At 48.6% G+C, this 17865-nt stretch overlaps 1 protein-coding gene across 11 annotated transcripts in view; it reads right to left on the bottom strand.

Annotated features, from left to right (window-relative positions):
• The window catches only part of vimar (visceral mesodermal armadillo-repeats), a 386590-nt gene that overhangs the window by 166827 nt on the left and 201898 nt on the right, over positions 1-17865 (bottom strand). The gene's annotated exons all lie outside the window — the stretch shown is intronic.

Below are 17865 nucleotides of genomic sequence, written 5' to 3'. Positions count from 1 at the left end.
GAACCTTGTCCTGGTGGAAGCAAGTGTCGATGCTTAAGTCCAAATTAAGCAGCTTCACAGACATGCTTAAATATATAGCAAGCATCAAGTGGGGCCCGTCAGAGAGATCATTGCTCGAGCTATATGAATCACGTTACGTAGGCTACTTGCGATACAGTTTACCAATTATTACAAACATTCGCCCCTCCTGCCTACGTACACTGGAGGGCTTACAAGCTCAGGCATTGAGAACGTCTTGGTCTGCCACGCTGCACTTCAACAAAGGGCGTGATTGCGAAAGCACGTGTACCTCCTATAGACGCTTACTCTTATGCGAACCTTTAAGGGTATATCTTCGGCTATTGACTCGCCGTGAACGCCACCCTCTATCGGCTATTCGCATTCTACGTCCAGTCAGCACTTTCTCGGAATTTCTTTCGCGTCATGAGACCGTCCTTCCCTCAGGCTTTACTGCGGCAAAAGCAGCGGCCGTACTAGCGTGGACTTCGTCAAGACCTGTGGTGAATATATCAATTCCCGGAGTCAGGAAAAAATCACGTATACTTTCATGCGCACTTATTCCACGTACTTTAATCCATTAATCTGAAGAATATGCCACTTCAATACATATATTTACTGACGGGTTGGTGTGAACAACCACTTCGACCGCGGCATTCGTAATACCGAATATGAAGGCCAGGAAGTGCTTTCATCTCGACCACCAAACTAACCTCAACGGTCGCAGAGATTGTTGCCATTCGGGAGGCAATTCGTTATATATCGATGGAGCCGCGTCAGACGTGGTCTATATTTTGCGATTCCAAGCCGGCATTTCAGGTGATCGAGTCTGCCCTTAGACGAGGACCCTACTCTGTCCTTGCTCAAGAAGATCGAATCATACGCTGTCGCCCAAGAAGCTGGCCATAGCATAAGGTTTCAGTGGATTCCGGGACACTGTGGCTTACATGGAAATGAGCTCGCCGGCGCGGAGGCAAAGATGGTGCACATTAATGCCACGTCAGTGTCCATCCCATTTTCACGACTGGACACTAATGCAATGGTGTACAGACTTCTGCGCGATAATACCGCAGTCTGTTGGACCTCGCCAGGTCATCGTCCCCACCGCCTTTACGAACTCGACCCAGAGTTGAAAATACGGATACCACAGAACATGAAAAGGTGTAAAGGCTAAAACCCAGGAGCGCGATTTTGTGCGCGACAGCGACGAGCGACAGCTTCGATTGACGGATCAGGCCGTCGCTTGAACAGATCGCTCGGTCTTGTCGCGCGATCACTCGGTTCTGCAAATCCAGAATTCGTCGCTCGTTGCCCGGAAGTATTATGAGGGACTAGCCAATAGCGTGAAGCCGGAACTGGATGTACATCACTCAAGTACTACCGATTGTGGCACGGAACGAGCAAACAATTGAATTTTTATAGTGAAAGGATAAGAACCTACTGGAAGACCTTCAGAAATATTTTCTGCTGCTTTTTACAGTAAAACACATCAAGCTAAGTTAATAAAGCACGCGGCACGCTAGTTTTGGCGCCTATATTGCTGCCCTCATACCGGCAACACCGGGGAGACGTCGCTCGAAGTCATCACTCGCATGGGGTACGATTTGCTAGCGACGAGCGAATGCGACAGCCATCTCCATCGCGTCGCTTGTCGCTGTCGCGCGCAAGATCGCTTGCATGGGGTTTATACTTCATGCAAGCTTGCGGCGCAGATTACGACTAGGTGTGGCCTTCATCCGGCGCTACCTACATCTCATCGACCGGGCGGACAGTATGCATTGTGAGGATTGCGGTATTCCTGAGACAACAGAACACCTGTTGTGCTTCTGCCCGCGATTTGATGTACAGAGAAAATCGCTGACAGACTTCTTGCCCAAATTTGTCGTTGGACCATTAACTGAAAAGATTCTATTGGGACCTTCGCCTGATCCTCGTCATCAGCCTGATAGTCTGAAGGCTCTCAATAAATTTTTGTATGAGAGCGGGCTGGACAAGAGACTTTGAAGAGTCTTGGAGCGTGCAAGATTTTCCCCACCATCTTCATCCTCATAATCAACGTCTTCTCGATTCTTTCTGTCTAAACCCTTTCCCCTTCTCCCAACGCCGAGTAGCAGGTGAGGACATTGATTCAGGCCGACCTCTCAGCTTTACTATCACAATAAATAGCTCTCTCTCTCCAACAGCCTCAGCTGTGCCTAAGTATTCCGGGTGTAAAGAAGAAGAAGGCCAATCACCCAAAAATACCTCTGAAACATATGACGCTGCTATTAATCAATGAGACATACGGGTACCGAATACACATCTATACAGATGGTTCGGTCTCACCTACGAGCTCTTCAGGTGCCGCTGTCATTCCGGCTACGAAAACCACAGTGAAATTCAAATTGTCCCACACGACAACATCAACGGCGGCAGAGCGTGCTGCCCTGCGTGCTGCTGCCAAATACTTCCTGCAAGAGACACCTCAGAAATGCGTCATATTTTGCGACTCTAAGGCAGCACTTCGGAGTCTGCATTTTGCCCTATATCACAGGACTCGTGAACAGCTGGCTTATGAAATAAGAGAAGACCACAAACGAGCTATCGCTAAAGGGGATGAAATTATATTCCAGTGGCTACCTGGACATACCGGCATTGCAGGTAATGACCTCGCCGACGAAGCTACCCGGTCTGCCCACCTGGAAGCCTGACCAGTTAGAATTCCCTTATTCAGAAGCGACGCTGCAAGAAAGCATCATATCGTGGCTAAAGCTATGACAAACAAATACTGCTCTTCTCCCAACATCCCGAAGTGACATCTTCATAGGCTTGATCCATCCTTAAAGCTACAAGTGCCATCAAAAGTTTCCCGCTTTGAGGTGAGAGTATTGTGCCGCCTCTGGCTCGGGGTGGCATTTACTAAGGCCTACTCGTTCCGCATTGGAATGGGGGATTTGCCCATGTGCGACTCTTGTATAACCATAGAAATAATTGAACACATCCTATGTCTCTGTCCCCAGTACGACGCCGAGCGTGAAGCTCTCCGGACAGTAATGATCCAGCTGGACTCCAGACCATTTTCGGAAATGAAGATCCTTGGAGCACGGCCGTACGCGTCGATGGCACAGAAAGCCACGAAAGCGTTGTTGAAGTACCTCAAGACGACAGGTCTTGGCAACCGCGCGTAGACTCGGTGCGAGCCTTCAAGTGTGCGCAAAACTGTAATCTCTAGCTCTCTCTTCTTCCCTATATCCCTTCCTTCAGTCATCATCATCAGCCTGGTTACGCCCACTGCAGGGCAAAGGCCTCTCCCATACTTCTCCAACAACCCCGGTCATGTACTAATTGTGGCCATGTCGTACCTGCAAACTTCTTAATCTCATCCGCCCACCTAACTTTCTGCCGCCCCCTGCTACGCTTCCCTTCTCTTGGAATCCAGTCCATAACCCTTAATGACCATCGGTTATGTTCCCTCCTCATTACATGTCCTGCCCATGCCCATTTCTTTTCTTGATTTCAACTAAGATGTCATTAACTCGCGTTTGTTCCCTCACCCAATCTGCTCTTTTCTTATCCCTTAACGTTACACCCATCATTCTTCTTTCCATAGCTCGTTGCGTCGTCCTCAATTTGAGTAGAACCCTTTTCGTAAGCCTCCAGGTTTCTGCCCCGTAGGTGAGTAACAGCTATTATACACTTTTTTCTTGAAGGATAATGGCAAGCTGGTGTTCATGATCTGAGAATGCCTGCCAAACACACCCCAGCCCATTCTTATTCTTCTGATTATTTCCGTCTCATGATCCGGATCCGCCGTCACTACCTGCCCTAAGTAGATGTATTCCCTTACCACTTCCAGTGCCTCGCTACCTATTGTAAATTGCTGTTCTCTTCCGAGACTGTTAAACATTACTTTAGTTTTCTGCAGATTAATTTTTAGACCCACCCGTCGGCTTTGCCTATCCAGGTCAGTGAACATGCATTGCAATTGGTCCCCTGAGTTACTAAGCAAGGCAATATCATCAGCGAATCGCAAGTTACTAACGTATTCTCCATTAACTTTTATCCCCAATTCTTCCCAATCCAGGTCTCTGAATACCTCCTGTAAACACGCTGAGAATAGCATTGGAGAGATCGTATCTTCCTGCCTGACGCCTTTCTTTATTGGGATTTTGTTGCTTTCTTTATGGAGGACTACGGTGGCTGTGGAGCCGCTATAGATATCTTTCAGTATTTTTACATACGGCTCGTCTACACCCTGATTCCGTAATGCCTCCATGACTGCTGAGGTTTCTACAGAATCAAACGCTTTCGCGTAATCAGTGAAAGCTATATATAAGGGTTGGTTATATTCCGCACATTTCTCTATCACCTGATTGAGAGTGTGAATATGGTCTATTGTTGAGTAGCCTTTACGGAATTCTGCCTGGTCCTTTGCTTGACAGAAGTCTAAGGTGTTCCTGATTCTATTTGCAATTACCTTAGTAAATAGTTTGTAGGCAACTGACAGTAAGCTGATCGGTCTATAATTTTTCAAGTCTTTGGCGTCCCCTTTTTCCCTTTTCTTCAGTGCAGGGTAGCAAACCGGACGTGCGTCTGGTGAATCTCTTTGCCTTTGCTCTCTCTCTCTCTCTCTCAAGAGTGTAAAGAATGGCTTCATAGGTCACAATGTCGTACGCACCTTTTACATCTATAGGTACAGCGCCATCGAGAGAAGCTTTTCAGATTTTTGCTGCTGTACGAACCGCAAGACCAATGACGTTTTCAGTTGAGGAACGTCCACGTCGAAAGCCGGTTATGGCGTGATGATAGATTTGGTAACGTTCAAGATACCACTCAAGGCGAGTCAGAAACAATCTTTTGATTGTTTCTGACTCGCTGGGCCTTACATTGTATTACAATGTAAGGCCCAGCGGATATTTTCCAGGGTTCAGCATGGGCACCAGGCGGCTGGTCTTCAATTGCTCGACGTGAATCTCATCACCCGATTTAAAGGCAAGGACGACACTTGCAGTCATCCAGTTAGCTGGCAAGAAACAGTGATTAGGATAAGCATTACATATGACACACACACACACACACACACACACACACACACATATATATATATATATATATATATATATATATATATATATATATATATATATATATATATATATATATATATATATATATATTGTGACGCTCTTAGGTGCATAGTGGGTTCACGCCTCAACAAACAGTATGCGGGGGCACCGAAGAGTGGTGAACGAGGAAGACGACGTGTGGCTGGCTGGCTGAATCTCGACAGGCGCTCAGCTGATCAAGGTCATCGCTTCTAACTCTTCCCGGCTTCAAAGTAACGCCTTTTTTGGGCGTAACAGAGTGGTGGAGGTACCGGGGTACGACAGAACGTACCACGGAGTCACAACATCCAGAACTTCGCCGGAGCCGTCGTCTTGCCGGTCTCTTGCCAACGACCTTCCCTATGGCTCAGGACGGAGGTGGACAAATGCCAGCTCTAGTTTCACCTTCTCAAACGTCAGCGCCAGTTGGACTTTTGCGGCACTACATGGAACCACGCTCGTTCGCGGGAAAAGTGGGCGAAGACGTCGACGAGTGGCTGATGCACTACGCAAGGGTGAGCCGCTACAACCGTTGGGATTCTGTCACTCAGCTTGAATATGTTGCGCTCTTTCTGAGTGAGACAGCGCTGATGTGGTATGACAACCACGAAGACTCCCTAACAACGTGGGAGCACTTTGTCGAGGAAATTAAGAAGTGTTTTGGCGACACCCATGCCAAACAGAAACGCGCCGAGAGAACACTTGCTCAAAGAGCTCAAGCTCCTGGCGAAACATGCACTATATACATAGAGGAAATCCTCAAGCTGTGCAAAATCGTAAATCCGCAGATGTCCGAGGAAGACCGAGTCGGACATCTCCTCAAAGGAATCGCAGAAGATGTGTACTATTTCTTCATAAGTCGGGAACACGTTGATTCCGTCTCAGATGTCGTGCGTCATTGCCGTACGTTTGAGACGTTGAAAACACGTCGCATTGTGCCAAAGTTTGGACGCCTGGCGAATGTGACAACCATTGCCAGCGTCGATGAGAGCCCGTCTGCCGATCTTTCGTCTACTATACGGCAGATCCTGCGTGAAGAACTGCTGCGGCACCAGGAACTTGCGCGCGACGTCATACGACAACCTGACGCTTATTACCCGCAACACATGGCGCCTGCCGCACCCTGCGCTTCCTGGCAACCGGCGGTATGTGTCACAGACGTCACCCACAGAGGTGCTCCATGGCCACGTGAGGACACATTTACGCCCGAACACCGACCTGCAGAACACCCTCGCCCCAGCAGGTTTGCACGCAGACCGACCGTTCCTCCTGTGCAGCAGGCTCAGCCGCTTCGCTCGGCTACACGACCCCCCACGGCTGAGCGCTTCGAAGGGCAGTTCATCGATCGTCGTTTACCTGTGTGTTATAGCTGTGGCGACTTGGGTCACATTGCCAGGTACTGCAATCGCCGCCAACCACCGAGGTTCGACCGATCGACGATGTCTATGCGGTACCGCGCTCCTCTGGGCGAAACATATTCGCCCTCGCACACATATTTAGGAAGCTTGCCTCACCAGCACCCGGAGCCGCTGCGGAACCGTTCTCCAGCATCCGATCGCAGCTTGACACCACCACCCGCTCCTCGTGTAAGCCGATCGCCCTCTCCGCGGCGTCGATACCCGTCGCCACCTCCGGAAAACTAGCCAGCGCGGCCGTTGGAGGTGAGGTCGCTGGACAATCTTCGATGTCGACAGAGATACCTCCAACCATTTGGATGTTTAAGAATAAGGTGTTTGTATTAATTGACGGGGTTTCATCTATGGCCTTAGTGGACACGGGAGCAACCGTTTCAGTGATGAGTCTGGCGTTTAAACGCCTTCTAGGACGAAAGGTGATGTTTCGATGGGACCGTGCCGATACGTTTCGCGGAGTGAGTGGGGAGTTGTTGTATCCTGTGGGCGTATGTAATGTAGACGTAACCTTGGGTGGTCAAATATTTAACGCGGAGTTCGCTGTTCTACCTCATTCTACACATGACGTAATCCTGGGCCTTGATTTTTTGAAACTGTGTGGTGCCACCGTCGACTGCAAAACGGGTGAAATCAGTGTAGGTTCGAGCTTTTCTGCTGCGTTTATGGAAGGCCCACCGTGTCGTGAAAGTGTGCTTTGTGTATCCCGGGATACCGTTGTGCCTCCGTTCTCCGCAACGTGTGTTTCAGTCGCCTGTTTCCCCGCCACCGACGGAACGTTTGACGCTACCGTGGAGCCCGTTCACCTGAGTTGCATCAAGAGGAATGTACTGATACCGTATTGCACGCTGTCAGTTGTTCAGGGACGCACCAACTTATGGGCCGTAAACTGTTCGAGTGAACCTGCAATACTACCACAGGGTCTGAAACTTGCCGCCTACCATGAAGATCACGTGCTATCGCTCGCCATTCTTACAGAGGCCCTTCATTCTGCGGCTGAGGGCCATTTCGCTAATGTCTGCCCTGCGGCGCACTCCTCATTTCTGACTATGGTAAACAAGTCGCTCAGCACTAAGCAGCGTCACGAAGTGGCGAATATTCTGCTAAAACATGTCCGACTGTTTGACTTCTTCCAGCAAGAGGGACCGCCATTGTTTCCTCCTTCTCGTATACACCATCGCATAGATACGGGATCTTCCCAACCGCTGCAACAGAAACCATACAGAGTCTCACCATCGGAACGCAAGGTGATCAATGACCAAGTCCACGAAATGCTAAATAAGAATGTAATCCAAGAATCCTGTAGTCCGTGGGCAGCGCCAGTGATCCTGGTTAGAAAGAAAGATGGTACATGGCGATTTTGTGTCGACTACCGCCGCCGCAACACCATCACTAAAAAGGACGTATATCCTCTTCCGCGTATTGATGATGCTATCGACTGCCTCTCATCAGTGTCTTACTTTTCGTCTGTTGACTTGAGGTCGGGGTACTGGCAGATTCCTATGCACGAGGCAGACAAGGAGAAAACGGCATTTGTAACACCAGATGGACTTTTTGAATTTAATGTGATGCCGTTCGGGCTCTGTAATGCGCCTGCAACTTTCGAGCGCTTCATGGACAACATCCTGCGTGGTTTGAAGTGGGAAGTATGCATGTGCTATCTAGATGATGTAGTGATTTTCGGGCGCACGTTCAGTGAGCACAACGCACGTCTCAATCTTGTGCTAGACTGCTTGGACAAAGCGGGTTTGGTCCTCAACTCGAAGAAGTGCCATTTTGGAGAGCGCCAAACGCTCGTTCTGGGACACCTAGTGGATAAGGACGGGATACGACCTGATCCAGCGAAGACTGCTACGGTGGAAGCCTTCAAGCAACCTCGCCATGTAAAAGAGCTACGCAGTTTCCTAGGGCTTTGCTCGTACTTCCGCCGGTTTATTCGTGGATGTGCCAACATCGCGTATCCGCTGACATGCCTCCTCCAGAAGGGCGTTCCCTTTGAATGGACTCCTGAATGTGAAGCTAGTTTTCGTGAGCTGAAGTCTCGTCTGACGTCTCATCCCATTCTCCGACACTTCGACCATGCGGCTCCCACAGAAGTTCATACGGACGCTAGCGGTATTGGCATCGGCGCTGTCCTTATTCAACGCGTCGACACCAAAGAACACGTCGTCGCCTATGCGAGTCGTTCTTTAAGTAAGTCCGAGCGTAACTACACCGTTACAGAGCAAGAATGTCTTGCAGTTATTTTCGCAGTACAGCGCTTCGGTCGTACCTGTACGGGCGCCCCTTCACTGTGGTGACAGACCATCATTCTCTCTGCTGGCTGGTTCATCTCCGTGATCCGTCGGGCCGGCTTGCGCGTTGGACACTCCGTTTACAGGAATATAACTTTACCGTTTCTTATAAAAGCGGCCGCCGACACGCCGACGCTGACTGCCTCTCGCGCATGCCGCTTCCAACGACGGACTGCGACGCGGACAACTTCGACTGCTATATCGCATCACTGGAGCCGGGATTTCCTGATCTAAATACCTTCAAGGTCGAGCAACAAAAAGACAGAACTTTAGAACCACTGCTCATTACTGCAAGGCAATCAGCACCATCCACTCGTTTCTGTGTTCGTGATGGGGTTCTTTACAAAAAGAACTATTCTACTACAGGCCCACGGTATCTTCTGGTGGTCCCGGAGAGTCTCCGTATCTCCGTCTTGCGCGCTATGCATGACGATCCAACATCTGGACATTTGGGTTCTGCGCGAACTCTCTACCGCCTTCAAGAAAGGTTCTACTGGCCTAAAATGCGCCAGACGACCGCCCAGTATGTGTCCAGCTGCAGCAAGTGTCAACGTTATAAGCGTCCGACGAGTGCTCCTCCTGGTCAACTCCATCCAGTGCCACCCCCCAGCACTCCCTTTGAGCAAGTTGGCGTCGACCTCCTCGGTACTTTCCCGCGTTCATCCGATGGGAATCGCTGGATTATCGTGTGTGCCGATCACTTGACACGCTACTGTGAGACAGCTGCAATACCATCGGCTACTGCAACCGAAGTGTGTATTTTTCTGCTGCGTTTTGTCATTCTCCGACATGGACCTCCCAGAGTCATCATCAGCGATCGTGGGCGGCAGTTCACTGCAGACGTGGTCGAAGAGATGCTTCGTCTATGTGCTTCAAGGTTTCGCCATTCCACCCCGTATCATCCCCAAACAAATGGCCTTACGGAACGCACGAACAGAACTCTTACTAACATGCTGTCCATGTATGTCGAGTCAGATCATAAGAACTGGGACAGCGTGCTACCTTTCATTACGTACGCATTTAACACCTCAAAGCATGAAGTTACGGGCTACAGTCCCTTCTTTCTTCTCTACGCTCGTCCGCCTCGTTATACACTAGACACTATCTTCCCGTTTTCCAGCCACGATAATTTTTGTATATCAGAGACAGTCTGTCTTGCTGAAGAAGCCCGACGACTTGCTTCTTTACGCACTCTTGTTTCACAAGACCGCTCGAAGGCACGCTGCGACCGCCGACGCCGACACGTGATATATGACCCTGGTGATTTAGTGTTGCTCTGGAAACCAACCAGGAAACGTGGACTATCTGAAAAACTGCTGGCCCACTATGTTGGACCCTATGCTATTACGGAGCGCATCAGCGAATTAACCTACCGCATAGCCCGTCTCACATCAAATGGCCGACGGTCAGCAAAGACTGAACTTTCGCATGTCGCCCGTTTAAAGCCCTTTATTTCTCGACAACCTGTTTGACTTGCCCGGCGGGCTTCGTCTGCGCGGAGGGAAATGTAACGCTCTTAGGTGCATAGTGGGTTCACGAATGTGACGCTCTTAGGTGCATAGTGGGTTCACGCCTCAACAAACAGTATGCGGGGGCACCGAAGAGTGGTGAACGAGGAAGACGACGTGTGGCTGGCTGGCTGAATCTCGACAGGCGCTCAGCTGATCAAGGTCATCGCCTCTAACTCTTCCCGGCTTCAAAGTAACGGCTTTTTTTGGGCGTAACAATATATATATATATATATATATATATATATATATATATATATATATATATATATATATATATATCATAAGGAACCAACAAACAAACAACGCAGGGGAAATTGTACTTCCTAATTGAATTAAAAGACTGATAAACTAATCGCAACGAAAGCGGATGAAAAAACAACCCGCCGCGTTGCTTAGTGGCTATGGTGTTAGACTGCTAAGCATGATGTCGCGCAATCGAATCCCGGCCACGGCGGCCGCATTTCGATGGGCGCGAAATGCGAAAACACCCGTGTACTTAGATTTAGGTGCACGTTAAAGAACCCCAGATGGTCCAAATTTCCGGAGTCCCTCACTGTGGCGTGCCTCATAATCAGATTGTGGTTTTGGCACGTAAAACTCCATAATTTAATTTTAATTTAATGAAAAAACAACTTGCCGCAAGTGGGGAACGATCCCACGTCTTCACATTACGCCGCGATACTCTAACCAATTGAGCTACCGCGGCGCCGTTTCGCCATCTACTTTCTTCAGTATTTATGTTTTACTACTAGAACTAACCTTGGCAGTGTTAGCCAGCGACACCACTCACAAACATTGGCGGCGGATGTGGAACATCCTTTCAGCTGTAGGCGCCACGAGTACGTGATCTTTTTGGGTGAAGGCAACCGGACAATAAACCCACACATGCTACCTGAAGGCATCAGTGTTGCTGGATTCGAGACTATTGTCAATTTAACATCCCTCCCTCTTGGGCGTGTTGCTAAACTTAATTTTCTTGGGGTATTGCTAAACTGCCCAGAAGGGTGTCATCCTGGAACAAAACATTTATGGGTGTTAAAATTTTTAGAGTGTAGGTGCAGCGATGAACGTAAGACATCTAGGTGGAGCAATATTGCATTGGCACCCAAGAGCAGACGCACACATGGTTGCGCAACCTTATTCTGAAACTGGTGTAAAGGAGCATAAAAAAGGAGGGGGGGAACGCTCACTTATATTTATCAGCCTGCAGAAACAGCGCGCGATTATCGCAGTGCGCTTGATACGCTTGGTCCAATAACCCTTGTTACCTTTCCTGAAAGGGTGCTCTACAGTTTTTTTTTATTTGCTTTCCACTTTGAACTGCGTCACCGCCGGCCCAGTGCATGCAAGCGCTGCGTTACTGACAATAAGCTTGTTTGAGTAGAGCATTTCTTAGTTTCTGGTTTTATTCCCGACTGAGCGAACTTCTTTCGAGCTTCTAGTTATTTTCGGATCTGCTCCTTTATACTTGTTCGCTCGTGACGCTACAGTGGACAAATACCACAAACAACGAGTCTCCTGACGTCAGATTGTTTGCGAATATGAAAAACTACCGAGCACCTTTGAAATGTGGGAAAGAAAGCAAGGTCAGAGCAATATCAAAACACACACACACACACACACACACAGAGAGAGAGAGAGAGAGAGAGAGAGAGAGAGAGAGAGAGAGAGAGATGTGATCATTCCCGCGCGTTTTGTTTGTTTGGGGTAGCCTCTAAATCCTAGGTGACTAGCCAAATGGAATCCTATTCTCGCTCAGATATAAATGACATCCTGGTATCCTGACAGTGCTAAGCGCAGCACAGTTTTTTTGAAGAAGTAATGGGTCTCGTAGGTCTTCCTGGCGTGTTTCCTGCACGCTCAGCTGCATCACTGCTCCCTTAATGACATATGCAGTCCTACAGGGGCTGTATTATGCGGTAGACCGAGCCCTTGAAAGTTCCATACGGAAGTTGTTTTTGGCAGATACTTATGGGTCCGGAAATGAATAGAAGAGGTGGAGGTCGAAGAAAAATCGATCAACTGCAGGCCTTCTCCAATGACTTTTGTTCCGATAACCAAAGCAAAAAGTAACTTTGAGGAGCAACTTTTATTATGTTTACATTCATCAGATGACAGCACCTACAAGTTTGTCTTCCCAGACTATGCGAGGAGCATATTATTTGTTGACGCTCAATCTCTTTTTTTTTCTGTCTTCACGCGCATATTGGAAGGTTTCCCGGGCGGTCAATTCCGAAAGTCTACAGAACTACACGTGGTGTTCGTTTCGTAAGCCAACGTCGCGCATTTTATAGGTCATGCGCAAAGCGTAGTCGTCGGCACTAGGGCTATGATGCATTATTTACCGCTTGTCGCGTCGTGGCGGCAGCAGAAGTGATGTGTACCAATTTGTACATGGTGCTCACTTCACATATGCATGGCACCCTTTTCAGTTATTTCTATTGCACTGCTACAAAACACAAGAAAAGGCGCAAAGTAGCATCATTGTCGCAAGTGAAACTGCTTTCTTGCAGCATGCAAGAAAATGGGTTTTTAGGCAATGCAAAATATGCAGTTGTTGCAATTTCTGGACAGAGGAGCTCTGGTGCGCTATGGACTTAAGAATTATTTTAAGTTATGCGGACAGCTAAAATACCACTAAATTTCACGTCATTCTGTTCGGCAGCCTGGAAGGCGCCAACGAAAGAAAGTAACAAATTCATAGGTCCCGATAGCAATACAAACACTATCTCATGTGACTCCTTGCGTAATACAAGAAACACTTGCTTCAATACCGGCGAAATGCGCGGTGTCCCTACCCACAGTACAGAGCATGCCTTAAAGCTTACAACCTTTTGAAGAACGGCGTACTCACTGTGGGTTTGCTGAGCCCAATTTAATCCACCAGCGTGTGAGTCCTATAAGACGAAGACATAACTGGGCTTCGCGGCAATTCGGTGTGTACAAAAACCACCAACCATACTAGTTAAAAAACGCTATTGAATCGATGTACGATATTTCGTTCAGTACCTAATAGCGTGCGCCATCTGCACCCACCCGCACACTCACGTCTATTGCACGAGCAGTGCGCCAACGTAACTCGTCGATTGTGACTCTATTACGTACAGATCTGTCTCTGAATCAAGCAAGCACCATTGCAGCGAGCTGGTCCTTTTGAGTTCGATTTAGTTTTGAGCATTTCAGTCTGATTCAAATGAGTCTGTAATTCCGTAAGCCCGCGTGAGTCCCTGATTGTATGAGTTTAAGCCATTGCATCTGCGAGGGCCCTTATTTGGACACATGGCCATAGCGCATATGGAGAAATTGATACAGGTGGCGTTTTCTAGCCATGATGATTGAATTCGACATAGCAGACCCTTGGAGTGCGCTAAAAATTTGCATCCGTCCTTCTAGCGCGCTAATGGCGACCCAGCTTTGATCCTGGCTGATATGCCTTTATTCAATCTTTATTATTCACTTCAAACTTAAATAAACGTCATAGCGCGCTCCGCGTTATGGAGATGTTTTAGGCTAGTCACGCCCAAAGACACTTTAACTACACAAGATACTATTGCTTGTAAAATGAAAAAGACTTCGTTAAGCGACTCGGAAATCTGTAAAGCGGGCTTCTCCCTACAAAAAATCATACTGCGAAAAAGCCTGCTTTACCGCTTTCGTGGTCGTGGACGCACGCGTTGTTAACGCTTCAGATGCGTCGTAAGTCCGTAAATACAAGCTACCGCACATAAAAAACGAAGTTTCGATACATTAGGAGTTACTTGAGCACAAGAAGCTGACTGCAAGTGTTGCCGGATCGAAATAAACTGGTTCTTTAGCAAGTAAAAAGAAAGAAGCAGGCGTAGTTGCAACAACTAAGATGAAGCTGTCTACAGACGATGAAAAGAAAAAAAAGGAATGAAGGAACAATATAAGCATGGTTCATAGTAATGTACGCAAGAGCGCACTACCAAGTCAGCGCGGATAAAAACCGTTACTTCTTTGGAGGGGCAAGGGGAGACGCGGGAGAAGACAATCTTTAAAATGTTTGCCACAACTTTCCTCCTTTTCGCGTTAGTTATATTGTGCTCTCGCGGAAGAAAAAAGAAGACATGCTACTTTTGAAGGAAATTTATTTTGCTCCACAAAACCACAAATGCGCAAAAAAGAAAAAAGAAAGAAAGAACAGCTAAAAGAAATAGGCTGAGACTAAAAGCCACATATCTAGCATAGTCTACAGCACAAAACGTGGATGAGAAGAAAAAAAGGATTACAAACTGCAGGATTGCGGCGAGGGAGAGCGGTGAGTGAAGCCGGATAGTATAAAAAAGAAAGTCTTGAAAAAGCAAACCCGCCTCACATAATGTGTTGCTGACCGAAAACCACTTTCTTGACGTGCGTATTTGTTTCGGTGTAGCCCTCTTGAACCTATGGAGGAGAAGCGTGAAGACACCCTCTCAGTGCGTTTTCTTCTAGCTTCCTGTATGCTCGTACTTCACTGGCTGTTATCGTCTTCATCATGTCCTCAATTGTCTCTTTTACGCTTTGCGCGTTACTGTGCGCTTTTAAGAACTTTGGATACGCATTTTTGTTGCCATATCTCCATCGTTCTGCCTCCTCTCCCTCCTTCGCCAGCTTCTTTTTGCTTCACGCCAGTCGGCTCAACCGTGCGCCGTCTCTGAGTCGCAACGAGAGCGGAAAATGTGCGCCCGCCCTCCAGAAAGTAATAAAGCAGTTTGAAACTTGAGAGTCATCTAGCAGGGGATAAATCAATCCATAAGGCAGCAAGATATACGCTCTGGCATTCTCACACACTCACCGACGAAGGCACAGAGGGAAGAGAGCGAAGACCGCGGGGAAAGGAGGAAAAACAAGAAAGAGCGATAGCGCGGAATAAAATGGGAAGTAACAAGGGGGAAAACAACGGAGAAAATAGCCCATTGGGGGAGGTGCGTCCTCAAAGCAAAGGAAGTAAAGCAGCAGAACCAATACGTGGGTGCCCCTTTTGCCAGCTTTCGGGGACGCCGCGCCCTCTGTCCGCCTTCCTGCGCAACAATGTGAGGAAAACACACACAAAGACAGCGTTCGCAGCGACATCTACGTTGTTCACAACAACGTCGGCGGCGTTGGCGGCGGCTACAGTGGTGGGGCGGCCTGCTTTGCCCGCACGCAGCAACAGCACAAGCTGCAACTGCTATCCCTGCTCCATCCTTCTCTTATGTCTCCGCGTCTTAGGAGATATTTTCTCCGGATTCCCACTCTTGCCCTTCTGGCGGCCTGCGCGTATTTTTCATATTACGGCATCTTCTTGTTCCCGGCATGTCCCTCTCCAGTGCGCTCTTTCTTCACGGGAGAGCAAAGTTTTGAAGCTTTTCCTAGCCACCCGCTCCCATCCACCCCTCTCGCCCCACATCTCAAGAATCTCTCGCCTTCCTTTGCATCCATACTTCTTTTTCTTATGCCTCGTGCATTCAACGCTCTCTCTCTCTTTTCCAGCACGGACGGAAGCCAGCGACGGGTTGCAAGCAAGCACATACGCACGCACATCGAGCGCAGTCTTCTGGGCGCGTCTGTGTTTGCAGAAGCGAAGAAAATGACTCCTCCCTGGTTTTCCTTTCTCTGTCTCGGCGCTCTGTCTCTCTCTCTATTTTCTGTCTTCGCGCTTATTTTCACTCCTTTTCTTCTTCCCTCTCGAACAGCATAACGACAGAGGAGCGGCAGCAACCAGGCGCGCAGCGACGAATCGAGGAAGGCTGGCGCAGGCGGCGAGAGAGGCGCGCACCGCTTCTCGACGCCTGCGCGCCGCAACCCGCTTTTTTCCCCCTCTCCTCTGTTTTGTTTTTCCGCGCACTCTTTTTGAGGCCTCTCGCTCTCTCCCTCCCGCCACCCGTTGTCATCTCTTCGCGTTTCCCTTTTATTTTAGGCGAATGATAGAATCGCTGCTCTTCCTTTTTCTCCCCACTCGCTCGCTGCTCATAGAAGCTTGACTTATTCTCTGCTGCCCCTTGCGCGCAGGAGCTTCGACCGCGCGCCGCACTTTCCCTGCTTGGCTGCGTTCGCTCTATTTGTTTCTCAGTCACCGCGCGCCCTCTCATGTATTTTGTTCTTTCCTTGCCCCCTCTCTCTCACATCTTCACTGAGCTCCTTTTTTTCTGTTGGTGGTCTCTCGTCATCCTTCTCTTACCAAAGCCCAATTTCCACGCTTTTCTTTACATCTTCGTTTGTCTCCGCCCTAGCGCGCAGACAACTGCGCCAGCATCGCGCTGCAGGTTTCTTTATTTTCTCATTTATCTCTCTCTCTCTCTCTCTCTCTCTCTCTCTGCATTTTCTCTTTTTTTCCGAGTTCTTGGACCTCCGAGCTTGCAGAAGCCAAGACTGGACTCATTTATTCTCAACTCGATATCCGCTTTAAGCGGCGCGCTTCGAAACCAAAACCGGTGGAAAGTGCTGCGATAGATACAGAGTGAAAGAGAGAGAGAGGGAGCTGAGAGGAACGAATGAGAGAAAAGAAAAGAAACTTGGCGGCGGGGAAAGGCGCGCCAAATAACCCGCACTTCTTTACTTCTGTTCGTCCTCGGCCCCCTCCCCCCTTTTTTCACTTCCTCTTCGTCTCTCCTCGCCAACATTTCTGTCGTTTTCATTGTCTGCTTACCATTTCCTCGTTTGTTTAGCTCGCGCTTCTGCTCTCCTCCTTACCCGACGTCCCTATTTCCCCCGGGTAATTCGCTGCTTGTGTCAAAGCAAAGAGTTGGGGCGTAATAGGCATTGCGATTGTTGCTGATGTTGTCGCTACTATATGCGGCATACGTCTGTGCTTAGTCCTCTTCCTTTTCCTCTTCGGTGCGCACCGCCAGTACTATAATGTGTGCAGACGGGGCGGGCGCGCATTGAAGTCTTTCACGTGCCACTGTCGAGTGGGTAAGGTGGCTTAGTCAGCCTTGACTACACGGGCGGGGACACCGCAGGCTGAAAAGGAAAACGCCAAGCACGCGCATGCGCGAGCGCTTGCCCGGCAAAAATGAAGATAGAACGCTGTAATAGCTACAGCTACTTTCAGCACGAGCGTTACCAATCTGTCAATGCACGCAAGCGGCAAAACAAAACAAATAATTTTTTTGTTTGTTTGACTTTTCCGATTTCTTTGAGATTTCAAACTAGTATCCCTTTTGTATTGCTTACAGCGCAAGAAGGGCGTAAGCGCAAGCGGAGTAGGACATAGGACGAGCGCTGCCCTTCTTCGCTACTTTGTTGATGCAAGTACCATGCACAACGGCAGTTCATGTCAAATAAAGAGAAGAAAGAAATCATGAGCGAGGGGCTCAGACCGAGGGTCGGCGCGAAACATTACTCACGGAAGGTAGAAGAGAAGGACAAAAAAAAAGGAAGTTGATGACAGTTACAATGAAGGAGTTGCGCATAATGAGGAGGTCATCAAACAGTTGCCTCACAGGAGCGCATGAGAACGCATTCTCACTGAAAGTGCGTGTCTAGAGTGATTTGTCGTTGATACGAAACCGCTTAATACAGCATACTTATCAGAATGTTCATGCGGTTCATGGTGCTGCTCCATTTAGCCCTTCAATCTTCTCTAAGA

This window comes from Dermacentor variabilis, chromosome 1 (assembly GCF_050947875.1).
Source record: "Dermacentor variabilis isolate Ectoservices chromosome 1, ASM5094787v1, whole genome shotgun sequence".
Classification (NCBI taxonomy): Eukaryota; Metazoa; Arthropoda; class Arachnida; order Ixodida; family Ixodidae; genus Dermacentor; species Dermacentor variabilis.
Note: the sequence above shows the minus strand (reverse complement) of the source record. Positions and strands in the feature narration are given on the sequence as shown.